This window comes from Dermacentor andersoni, unplaced genomic scaffold, assembly GCF_023375885.2.
Source record: "Dermacentor andersoni unplaced genomic scaffold, qqDerAnde1_hic_scaffold ctg00000581.1, whole genome shotgun sequence".
NCBI lineage: Eukaryota > Metazoa > Arthropoda > Arachnida > Ixodida > Ixodidae > Dermacentor > Dermacentor andersoni.
The window spans coordinates 10,001-22,500 of NW_027315263.1; the positions used below are offsets into that span (position 1 = coordinate 10,001).

The following is a 12,500-nucleotide window of genomic DNA, read 5'->3' on the forward strand; positions in this document are numbered from 1 at the left end:
TATTGTGAGAGACGTGAAATCGACACCACGAAATGAACGTCCCTTTGTTACCCTTTTGTTACCGCGGCTTCGAAACCGTGCGTAATACCAATTTAATTGTGTCCTGGTTGGCCGTTTGTCAGCACTTTGTGTTCTTCTAGAAAATCAACTACTAGTTTATAAATTACGTGCGCGAAATTTTCCTCCGTGTGCACCACCAAAATACTTAAAGAAGAGAGAATGCGTCCGGGGCCTTGGGATTTCGAAAATGACGTGCTCTGAAATTTTCACATCCGCCATTGGAAAGATAATTATTATCCGTCGTAAAAAAAAAAAAAAAGAAAAAAAAAAAAGAAAGAAATCACATTTGAAATTATCATTGAAAGTGGCCACGTTTTTCGGGGCATGTCTTGATGAAATAATCTCAGTTCAGTTCAGCATGATTGGATTTCATCTTTTCCAGTATTCTCAGTACTCTCGTTGTAGTACCAATTGCCGGCAGATTTTTTTTTTTAGTTGTTTAGAGTTATACATTCCTGAACGATGTTTTTCTTTTCCTCAAAGCTAGCCATAGAACCAGCGCTTTCTATAAAATCATGACAATAAGAATCCAGCATATCGGTTCATCTTCGGCGCGATTAAAGTTCGGGAACTGGCGATTTTTTATTGCCGTGATCAAGAAGGTTAACACCAGATAAGGCGTGATATTTCAGCATACCAGTCGCGATATCTAATCGAATCTAAGATTGAAATGGCGTTCTGAATTCTTTCGGTTCCAGATAGAAAGAAACAGAAAAAAAAAAAAAAAAGAAAGGATGTGATTGATTGCCATTCAAATCTGAAGACCGCGTGGAGAAAGTGTTCCGGTTTACATTCGGCAAATCAAAATGAACGGCTAAAATTAATCTATCGTCTGGTTTCATGCGCGAGATCACGTAAAAGGCAGCCATTCTTCTTAACATGGTTTCTCTCTTTTGCTCTCTCATTCGCGCACGGAAATTTCTTCGTACGGGAATTTTATGAAGCGAAGGCGGCTGCAGACCATTTTCTTTGTTTAGTTCATGTTCGTAGGCGCAAATTACAAACCTAACACTTGGAGCAACATTTCCACTACTCTAGAGGGGCATGAACTGTAGACAGTGCACGCTTTCTCATTTATCCAATCGCTCGCAAACACATTGCATTGCTAGTCTACAGTGGCAATACAAAGTGACGTTTCACCATGCACGTCGAAGTTCATTACCAGTACCGCGCCAGCATCGACCGGCCGGCGAAGCGACGAGCTCAGCAGCGCATGCGCAAGGCCCGACACCACCCCAACCGAGCTTCCCTGCTTATCGGAGAGAACAAGTGCGCGTGAACACGGGCGCGTCTGAGTATCTGGATTTAAAAAAAAAAAAAGAAAACAAAGAAAGCGTTTCCGAGATATTGACAAAGACAAGTGGTCGCGGTCGCTCTGAATCTTATCGTATTATAGAAAACGTGGGAAGGCGGCGCTTCCTCGAGGGTCAGAAAGTACAATCGTCGAACTAGGTGGCAAGTGGAGTACATCCTTTTTCTTGGAACGGTTTGCAATTGACTGCTTGAATGTGCCGACCACGCGTCGCGGGTCGCGTATAGAGCCAACCGTTGGCAAGCACGCGTCTAGCGTAGCAGCAGAACCGATCGCGGTTGCGATAACCCATCGTTGGCAGCGAAAAAGAAAAACACCCACACGCAGTTTGTAGCAATAACCGTACAAATCAATGTGGTTTTAAATATAGCTTCACTGGTCACCCAAGAAGGGCACCGAAACTTTCTCATGACGCACACCGCTGTAGTCCACAAAGAACAAAGCGCACAAAATAGATATGATACAGCCGCACCGCATTATTTCGTGTTTTCAGCATTTCATTACTTTCGTGTGCATGCGCGCTAGGGCCACGCAGGCCAGGAGTAAAAGGCACGAAAAGAAAAAAAAAAAAAAAAATGATACGCAATCCTAAGCTTTGACTTGACTGCTGTGGCACTCGCATTTGTGTTCTTTACCTTAGGCGAACGCAATGCGCAAACTGAACTGGAATTTCCAATAATGGAAATTCCTGTTTGGCTCATATTTGCGTTTTTCGCCCGAGCAAGCGCTTCACTGCACTACGCTTTGCCCCTTCAACGTGGCTACACTGCCCGGCAGGCGTGTTCTGCGTAGGGCCGAACCTGCAGGCAAAAAGCATGGGCGCCGCCATCTTGTTGAGAGCGGCGCCAGGGACACAATCGCGCCTAGCTCATTGAGTTTTCCCCCAAAACTGAAAAAAATTTGACTTCATTAAACGAGAAAGATGCCACGAGTGCCCCAACAAAAAGCTTTGAGGATTACCGAAGGGTAACTGAGGGCGACGCAACGGGCTCTGGAAAGAAGGATGATGGGTGTGGCGTCACGGGGGGATCGGAATAGAGCAGATTGGGGTGTGCGAGAAGAAACGCTCGTTAATGACACCAAAGTTTAAACCAGGAAAAACAAATGGGCATGCGCAGGGCATGCAATCTGGGGGGAAGATAACCGGTGGCCATTAAGGGTTACAGACTGAATTCCAAGAGGAGGGAAGCGTAGCAGGGGGTGGCAGAAAGTTAGGAGGGCAGATTAGATTAGGGACTACATGGCGACAATCGGCACCTGACCGGGGTACTTGGAGGATCATGGCAGATGCCTTTGCCCTGCAGTGGGCGTAGCCAGGATGATGATGATGATGATGTTCATGATGAAAAGGTAGCAACAGGTCTTCGTAACATACAGGTTAGAAAGATGAGGCACCTTTTAACCCTTGAATATATTTCGCCACATTTGGGCATACGACAAGTTTGTTTTCGAGGCGCTCGGTCCCACTGCTGCGAAAATGTGTACACAAAGGCTGCACAGTAGTTGCCAGAAATCGGGCACTCTATTTTTCTTTCATAGGGAATCTTTCTTCCACTTGGGCAGCGGATTTCGGCGGCAGGGCGAGCTTGCGTGGCCGCGGTGGTTTACGGATCCAAGCGATAGTGAACTCCAAAATCCAGTGTTGGCTTTGAGTGGGATTCATATTGATTGCGAACCCCACGGCTAATCCTACCCCCCATCCCCCCAAGTGGCTCTTTACAGGAGACAATCATTCAGAGACATCGGACAAATAGGAATTCTGGTTCTTTCTTTTGCTTTCATTAATTTTTCTCGAAGCCCATAACTAGAAATTTGCTGGAGCGGCTGTCCCATTTGCGACGCAACAAGTGCGACGCTACACACAGATGGAGTGGCAGTTTAATTACTCTCGTGGTCCGCGAACCGGCATCGTTGCGTGTAGTATAGGAATGGTGCGTGTCAAGTCACTGCTCGCGTTGAGCTTGTGCTCTTCATTTTGATTGAATGAAGTCTCACCTAAGTGAGCGGGGCCGATCCCGGAGGTAGTGCAATACCGGGCCGACCTGCGGCGGAGGTGAAGCAGGCTTCAAGCACTCCGCCAACTTCCAAAAATAGGTTTAATATCGTGGGTCCATATAGAACCCGTATCAGATATTAAGCTGATAAGAACAGATACTACACTTTGATCTTAGCCAAAAGGCCGAGAAGCGATGTCCTTCACTTCACTTCATTGTACTACTGCCTTGTGGGCGCCCTGCCGACATGGGTAACCTCAGCAACAGCGTGGGCAATATTATAAAATTCAGCCTGTGTACAGACTCAACGCTCCCTATCTCACGGATGAACTCGCAACGCCTCAGTCTTTCGCTGTTAACGAAACGCTGTCGCGTAGAAACGAGACCCGAGTGCAAGCTTGCTTGTAACGCGAAACCAACCAAGGCAACCTCGTAGAAAACGGAACAGGCGAGCGGAAAAAAACGCGCCAGGGGAATGCTTACTTCCGTCTGAATGCGACCGCTCAAGGTGACCTTCCTTGAGGGCTTCGTTTCAAGCCCGTGTGCAATTGTAATATACTACGCGCATTTCCTTCATTTCTTTTTATTTACCGCAAGGCCCACTGAAAATTTTGATACGGCACAGGCCGGGACGGATCGCAACGTGTCGAATCGACCGGTAGAATTAGGTAGCATGCCCCATGTACGAAGACGAGCAACATAGAAGTGAATGACAAAATAAATATAGAAAACGCTGCACACTCCTTCCCACCGGAAACATAGAGGGGAGAAAGATCGCCATCTGAAACACAGGCATTGTAAAAAAAAAAAAAAAAGTGCTACCTCATCATCTTTACCATTACCGTGTGTGTGTATGTATATATGCATGTGTGTGTGTGTGTGTGTGTGTGTGTGTTTGTGTATTTATATATATATATATATATATATACGCACACATGCTAGCATAGCTTAAACGCAGCTGGAAAGCTCAGCCTTGCACAAGAACCACCCCCTGTCGCAAACCCCTTTGAAACATTCAAATGGGAAACACGAGTACAGCGAGGTCGTTCGAACCTGGCGCCAAAACGCATTAGCGCCATCTGTGTACGGAACTAGGAAAACCTGCGGACTTTGCAATACAGAAAGAAAGGTAGATGGCGCGAGCTAACGCTCCATTGCATACTAAGAACGAGAGTTAGTGAATAATGGCAGAAACGTCTTGGGAAGAGAAAAAAAAAAAAAAAAAACGCGCAACAGTTGTTGGCTTGTGCAAGCACTCTATGTTACAGCGATTAAAGAGCATAGCATCTTCTACAACAGCAGCTACAAAAAGAAGAAGAACGTGAGAGAGGGAGAGACACAGGCGTGTTTCTTTGGAATGCAGAGCATGCAGCACATACTATAAAGTGCCAAAGAGACGGGGAAAGCAGATGGCGCGAAGGTGTATGTCCTCAAAGCTTGAAAGCAATTTCTAAATTACAACATGTACCGAAGTCCACCTACTCTCATCAGGTTGCTCCCGCCTCCAGTTGCGTTTAAAGTGAAATTACAGTCGCCTCAAAGGCAGACAGAGAGAGAGTGAAAATAGGTACACTTGCTTCGCGCAGCTGCAGCCGTTCAAATTTTACAGCAAGAGCACTCCCGAAAGCACAAAGTCCGCTGCCGCCTGGGCGCAATGCGCTCGCTTCAGTAAATTGCCGTGCTGGCCTCGGCAACCAAGAGGTGTAGTGCGGCAGACTGCTGCATTGTAGCACACCGGAAACCGTGCAGACGTAAGCGATCGCCTCGACATCGCTGCGAGCGCTCGAAGAGACAAAGTCCGAAACCACGTGTGCCGGGGCGGTGCGAGCGCGACGCCTTTGACGCAACTTTTGCGTACAAGCCGCCGCACCGCCACGACGGAATCGCTGGCATCCCGCACGCAGCTGCATTGTGTCACGCCGGCAATCGTTGAAACACCACGCAGTCGTCGGCGTCGGCCCCGACATGGTTGCGAGCGCTGGAAGAGACAAAGTCCGAAACCGCGTGTGCCGGGGCGGCGCGAGCGCGACGCCTTTGACGCAACTTTTGCGTACAAGCCGCCGCACGGCCACGACGGAGCCGGTGTCACCCTGCAGAGGGCTGCACTATAGCACGCCGGGAACCGGCAAAGAACCGCGCAGACGTCGTCGTTGGCCGCGGCGTTGCCGCGAGCACGCGAAGAGACAAAGTCCGAAACGACGTCAGCCGGGGCGTCGAGCACGCCGCCCGCACTGTTCGCACGCGTGCTCGGAAATGGCGAAGGGGCCGCGCTAGCGTGCCTTGAATCGGTGAGCGGCGGTACCGCGGCGATCGCCAGAGCTCGAATCCGCCCTGCAAAAGCCAAATATTGGCGCTCGGCTCGGCGCAGTACGCCGCCGCGTCGCACGAGTACGGCCCCATGGAGGTCTGGGCACTTATCGCTGCTACTGTAAGGGGCCGTACGGCCCCGGCCGACATTGTACCGTAGTGCGATTTTCGGCTTGCGCGTGCTCGTGGCGTAGTCCGCGCACCGTTCCGACGTCGACAATCGTGCCCACGACTACGCGAGCGCTGGAAGAGACAAAGTCCGAAACCGCGTGTGCCGGGGCGGCGCGAGCGCGACGCCTTTGACGCAACTTTTGCGTACAAGCCGCCGCACGGACACGACGGAATCGCTGGCATCCCGCACGCAGCTGCATTGTGTCACGCCGGCAATCGTTGAAACACCACGCAGTCGTCGGCGTCGGCCCCGACATGGTTGCGAGCGCTGGAAGAGACAAAGTCCGAAACCGCGTGTGCCGGGGCGGCGCGAGCGCGACGCCTTTGACGCAACTTTTGCGTACAAGCCGCCGCACGGCCACGACGGAGCCGGTGTCACCCTGCAGAGGGCTGCACTATAGCACGCCGGGAACCGGCAAAGAACCGCGCAGACGTCGTCGTTGGCCGCGGCGTTGCCGCGAGCACGCGAAGAGACAAAGTCCGAAACGACGTCAGCCGGGGCGTCGAGCACGCCGCCCGCACTGTTCGCGACGCGTGCTCGGAAATGGCGAAGGGGCCGCGCTAGCGTGCCTTGAATCGGTGAGCGGCGGTACCGCGGCGATCGCCAGAGCTCGAATCCGCCCTGCAAAAGCCAAATATTGGCGCTCGGCTCGGCGCAGTACGCGGCCGCGTCGCACGAGTACGGCCCCATGGAGGTCTGGGCACTTATCGCTGCTACTGTAAGGGGCCGTACGGCCCCGGCCGACATTGTACCGTAGTGCGATTTTCGGCTTGCGCGTGCTCGTGGCGTAGTCCGCGCACCGTTCCGACGTCGACAATCGTGCCCACGACTACGCGAGCGCTGGAAGAGACAAAGTCCGAAACCGCGTGTGCCGGGGCGGCGCGAGCGCGACGCCTTTGACGCAACTTTTGCGTACAAGCCGCCGCACGGCCACGACGGAGCCGGTGTCACCCTGCAGAGGGCTGCACTATAGCACGCCGGGAACCGGCAAAGAACCGCGCAGACGTCGTCGTTGGCCGCGGCGTTGCCGCGAGCACGCGAAGAGACAAAGTCCGAAACGACGTCAGCCGGGGCGTCGAGCACGCCGCCCGCACTGTTCGCACGCGTGCTCGGAAATGGCGAAGGGGCCGCGCTAGCGTGCCTTGAATCGGTGAGCGGCGGTACCGCGGCAATCGCCAGAGCTCGAATCCGCCCTGCAAAAGCCAAATATTGGCGCTCGGCTCGGCGCAGTACGCCGCCGCGTCGCACGAGTACGGCCCCATGGAGGTCTGGGCACTTATCGCTGCTACTGTAAGGGGCCGTAGGGCCCCGGCCGACATTGTACCGTAGTGCGATTTTCGTCTTGCGCGTGCTCGTGGCGGTGTCCGCGCACCGTTCCGAAGTCGACAATCGTGCCCACGACTACGCGAGCGCTGGAAGAGACAAAGTCCGAAACCGCGTGTGCCGGGGCGGCGCGAGCGCGACGCCTTTGACGCAACTTTTGCGTACAAGCCGCCGCACGGCCACGACGGAGCCGGTGTCACCCTGCAGAGGGCTGCACTATAGCACGCCGGGAACCGGCAAAGAACCGCGCAGACGTCGTCGTTGGCCGCGGCGTTGCCGCGAGCACGCGAAGAGACAAAGTCCGAAACGACGTCAGCCGGGGCGTCGAGCACGCCGCCCGCACTGTTCGCACTCGTGCTCGGAAATGGCGAAGGGGCCGTGCTAGCGTGCCTCGAATCGATCGGCCGGGGGCCCCGTAGGGCGACAGAAAGGCAATTGTGCAGGAAACCGTACTGGCCATTAGCGAGAAATTGCCGTTCGCGCATTCGGTAGACGCGCTGCGCTTTCACGACTTCGGCATTGTGCTGCCGACGTAAGCTTTCAATCTTGCTCGCGGCGTTACGAGGCGGCACGATTTTCGCCAAACGCTCGTCGAAAGTGGCACGAGTACGGCCCCATGGAGGTCTGGGTACTTATCGCTGCTATTATATGGGGGTCCCAGAGAGCAGTCGCCCCCAAAGCGACCTGGGTGTTTGATATGCGGCGGGCTTCGTGCCCGTCAAGCGTGTCCCCGGTATCGCTCCCGTGGATCCCACAGCTGACGTCTGCAGCCTCATCCGCTTGATGCGTTAGGGGCTGGTTGTCGGACGACGCTTTTTCCACGATATCGAAGTGTGTTCCGCATCGTCCTCGGACGAATCAAATACGAAAGCGCCGAAGGCGCGGGCGTGACCCGTCGCCTAGCGGCTTTGCCGTCTCGGCTACGTTGCAAGTGTCGGTCGGTCCACCAGTGCTGCGGGCTCGAGAGAAACCGCAAGCCGCGATCGAGTCGACACAACCGGTCTATCGAGAATGTTGCGTGCTTCTTGCCGCGTGGCGATACCCGGCCCTGCGGGGAGGGCGCCGTAGCGAGCTCGAACGCCGTCGTCTCGGACTGTGCAAAGTGCTACCCTTTGCGAGAACGAAGCGTGTTGGGGCGCCTGAAGGTGGCCTCGGCATCGCAAAAACGGCGTCCGGCCTGCTTGAAAGGCTGGACGCGCAGTTGAACGATTACCTGGTTGATCCTGCCAGTAATCATATGCTTGTCTCAAAGATTAAGCCATGCATGTCTAAGTACATGCCGAAATAAGGCGAAACCGCGAATGGCTCATTAAATCAGTTATGGTTCCTTAGATCGTTTCTTCCTACTTGGATAACTGTGGCAATTCTAGAGCTAATACATGCAGTGAGCCTGAAGCCCTTTGGGCGACGGGTGCTTTTATTAGACCAAGATCGATCGGGTTTCGGCCCGTATTGTGTGGTGACTCTGGATAACTTTGTGCTGATCGCATGGCCACGAGCCGGCGACGTTTCTTTCAAGTGTCTGCCTTATCAACTTTCGATGGTAGGTTACTTGCTTACCATGGTTGTTACGGGTAACGGAGAATCAGGGTTCGATTCCGGAGAGGGAGCCTGAGAAACGGCTACCACATCCAAGGAAGGCAGCAGGCGCGCAAATTACCCACTCCCGGCACGGGGAGGTAGTGACGAAAAATAACAATACGGGACTCTTTTGAGGCCCCGTAATTGAAATGAGTACACTCTAAATCCTTTAACGAGGATCAATTGGAGGGCAAGTCTGGTGCCAGCAGCCGCGGTAATTCCAGCTCCAATAGCGTATACTAAAGCTGCTGCGGTTAAAAAGCTCGTAGTTGGATCTCAGTTCCAGACGAGTAGTGCATCTACCCGATGCGACGGCTCGGACTGAACATCATGCCGGTCCTTTCTTGGTGCACTTCATTGTGTGCCTCGAGAAGGCCGGTGCTTTTACTTTGAAAAAATTAGAGTGCTCAACGCAGGCGAGTCGCCTGAATAAACTTGCATGGAATAATAGAACAAGACCTCGTTTCTGTTCTGTTGGTTTTTGGAATACGAGGTAATGATTAAGAGGGACAGACGGGGGCATTCGTATTGCGGCGCTAGAGGTGAAATTCTTGGACCGTCGCAAGACGAACTACTGCGAAAGCATTTGCCAAGAATGTTTTCTTTGATCAAGAACGAAAGTCAGAGGTTCGAAGGCGATCAGATACCGCCCTAGTTCTGACCATAAACGATGCCAACCAGCGATCCGCCTGAGTTACTCAAATGACTCGGCGGGCAGCTTCCGGGAAACCAAAGTGTTTGGGTTCCGGGGGAAGTATGGTTGCAAAGCTGAAACTTAAAGGAATTGACGGAAGGGCACCACCAGGAGTGGAGCCTGCGGCTTAATTTGACTCAACACGGGAAAACTTACCCGGCCCGGACACTGGGAGGATTGACAGATTGAGAGCTCTTTCTTGATTCGGTGGATGGTGGTGCATGGCCGTTCTTAGTTGGTGGAGCGATTTGTCTGGTTAATTCCGATAACGAACGAGACTCTAGCCTATTAAATAGGTGCGGGGTTCCCAGCACCTTACAACCTTCTTAGAGGGACAAGCGGCTCCTAGCCGCACGAAACAGAGCAATAACAGGTCTGTGATGCCCTTAGATGTCCGGGGCCGCACGCGCGCTACACTGAAGGAAGCAGCGTGTCTTTATCCCTGTCTGAAAGGACTGGGTAACCCGTGGAACTTCTTTCGTGATTGGGATAGGGGCTTGCAATTGTTCCCCTTGAACGAGGAATTCCCAGTAAGCGCGAGTCATAAGCTCGCGTTGATTACGTCCCTGCCCTTTGTACACACCGCCCGTCGCTACTACCGATTGAATGATTTAGTGAGGTCTTCGGACCGATGTCCGGCGCGGCCTTTCGGTTGCGCCGGTCTGTTGGAAAGATGACCAAACTTGATCATTTAGAGGAAGTAAAAGTCGTAACAAGGTTTCCGTAGGTGAACCTGCGGAAGGATCATTACCGGATTGTGAAGGGTGGCGAGCGCCATTGTTTCTACCCCGTGTGGGTGAAGCAGCTCGCTGCGCCCGACGCTTTCCGCCGCTGGCCCCGCTTGGACGCGGGGACGGCTATACCCGAACATGCCGGGGACTGCCTGAATTTTGAGGGGCGCCCCGTGCCAAATTTGTTGCGCCCAGTGGACGCCGGCTGCAACCTTGGACGGTTGGCTTGGCCGCGCCCGCGGGTAGAAACGGCGTAACGCACACTGGGTGGGCTTTCTGTCCGCTTTGGCGCTCTTGCGCGGAATGGGAGTAAGACGACCCGACCTGCTGCTTTGCCCAGTACGAGGGGAACGGCGAAGCGTGCGGTCGGTCAAGGAACTGACGGTCGAGAGCTAATGCCGCTGCCGCTTAGTACACACACGGAACCGTGGTGCGAGCGCTCTCCCGTCCTCCGCGGCAAACGCTGCCGAGTCTGAAAAGGCTGGCGGCTGCCGGTCGCTTCCTGCGGCGAGTATGGAGTAACGACCCGACTTTGTTGCCACCCAAGTACTAAAGGAACGGTGTGGCGCTCGGTCGGTCATGGAACTGTCGGTATGAGGGTGCGGCTGCCAAGTACGGAAGGAACCGTGGCCTAAAGTGCTCTCCCGTCCTCCGCGGCAAATGCCACCGAGTCCGAAAGGGCCGGAGGCTGCCGGTCGGCTCCTGCTCGTGACGCGCGAGGTGTCGAGATCGCGGTTTAATGCGACGACGTCTGCAGGCTATTCGCCCGCCGCCGAGGGAAAGGCGGCGTTGCTGCGAAGTACCGAAGGAAACGCGGCTTTGCTACGTCGGAAGCGTTCTGCGGTTAGCGGACTTGTGCGCTTTGGGAAGGCGCCGCACGTCGAAAGAGGAAGTACGGACAGACGAGGGACTGTAGTCCCGGTTTCGAACGCACTTGCGGCCAGGCCCTTGCTGGCTTCGTCTTCCGCCTCAAGTAGACTTGTTGTGGCGCCGGCGCAGGGAGCCGTCCCTGGCACTGGCCGAGTGGTTTTGGAGAGCTGCGCGAGTACGCGCGCCGGGCTCTTGTCTTTCGTCTCAAGTAGGCTGTTGGATCAACAGCGGTTATGCTGCGGCGATCTGCCGATGCGAAAGTGTGTGTGTGTTTGAGGCCCTTCTATGAACCTACTGCTGACTGAAGCGAAGCACGTCGATGGGGGTGAAGCCCTGCCCGTGGCCGTGTAGCCGTTAAAGACTCCACAGCGGCTTAGCCCTAATCATGGCTCTGTCGCTCTTTGCAATTTTTAGTGGAGCGATGTGAACGTGCACACGAGACACACGGGTCCGGTGGATGGTTGGCAGGTAAAACCGGCTTCGAGTGCGCGCAAACGGCATAAGGTGCCTCGAGGGCAAGCGAGGAAGGCGTGGGCGCAAAACACACGCGCGAGTAGCAGGAGTGGAGTGCCATTAGGCTTTCAGCTGCTGAGACGCGGCCGCCGAAAGAGCGAGACTGGAGGAGCGCACGCCGAAAGGCGCTCTTCGAAACCACACACAGGGAGACGCCACGTGCCTAAAACCCTGGTTGTACTGTACTGAATTGAACAAACTATTTTTCACGACTCTAAGCGGTGGATCACTCGGTTCTCGGGTCGATGAAGAACGCAGCCAGCTGCGAGACTTGGTGTGAATTGCAGGACACACTGAGCACTGATTCTTTGAACGCACATTGCGGCCTTGGGTCTTCCCTTGGCTTCGTCTGTCTGAGGGTCGGATCACATATCAAGAGAGACTTCGGCGCACAGGGAACGTGCGTCCGTCGACTCGTTTTGACCGCGTCGGCATCATGGACAGTACGTTGAGCGCTAAAGCCACGCGCCAGCGGCCTCACGAGAGGGAGACGGTGGCAAACCGTTGTGCCAATTCTTCGAAAAGACGGAAACGAGGCAATACTACTGCAGCGTGACGAGTGCGCGCCTCTAGTAAGACCGCCGCAGGATGGAGTCGGATACCTGCAGGGAAAGAGCGGTCCAAGCACGAGGCGCGAACGTCTGTTGCCATGTAGCGCGCACGTTTGCGAGAGAGTCGGAAGCGCACGCTTGCGTGCACGGAAAACGTGGGAATGAAACGCCGGCCGATTCCCGCGCCGTGCGCAAAGCCAGCGCGATCGCAATTTGCGCTGTTTGCCTTCGAAGTACGTCGAGCTCCAGAGCTGGTCGCTCGTTCACGTCACCGCAGCTGTGTGGGCGCCCTTCCGGGCTTCGTCGCAGGAATGGGAATCGGCAGATTCTTGCGAGGAGCGGGGAGGAGAAGGGTGGCCCCCGAAAGCGGTTCGACGCGACAGCGCCGTCTG

General features: G+C 54.4%; 3 non-coding genes across 3 annotated transcripts; 2 read left to right on the plus strand and 1 right to left on the minus strand.

The window, feature by feature from the left end:
- Positions 1–3,371: 3,371 nt before the first annotated feature.
- LOC140214704 (U2 spliceosomal RNA) lies at positions 3,372–3,563 on the minus strand. The gene has a single exon (XR_011891637.1). It is a non-coding gene; the product is annotated as a U2 spliceosomal RNA (small nuclear RNA).
- Positions 3,564–8,378: 4,815 nt separating this feature from the next.
- On the plus strand, positions 8,379–10,193 carry LOC140214697 (small subunit ribosomal RNA). The gene has a single exon (XR_011891631.1). It is a non-coding gene; the product is annotated as a small subunit ribosomal RNA (ribosomal RNA).
- A 1,574-nt stretch (positions 10,194–11,767) lies between these two features.
- On the plus strand, positions 11,768–11,920 carry LOC140214702 (5.8S ribosomal RNA). The gene has a single exon (XR_011891635.1). It is a non-coding gene; the product is annotated as a 5.8S ribosomal RNA (ribosomal RNA).
- The last annotated feature ends 580 nt before the right edge of the window (positions 11,921–12,500 follow it).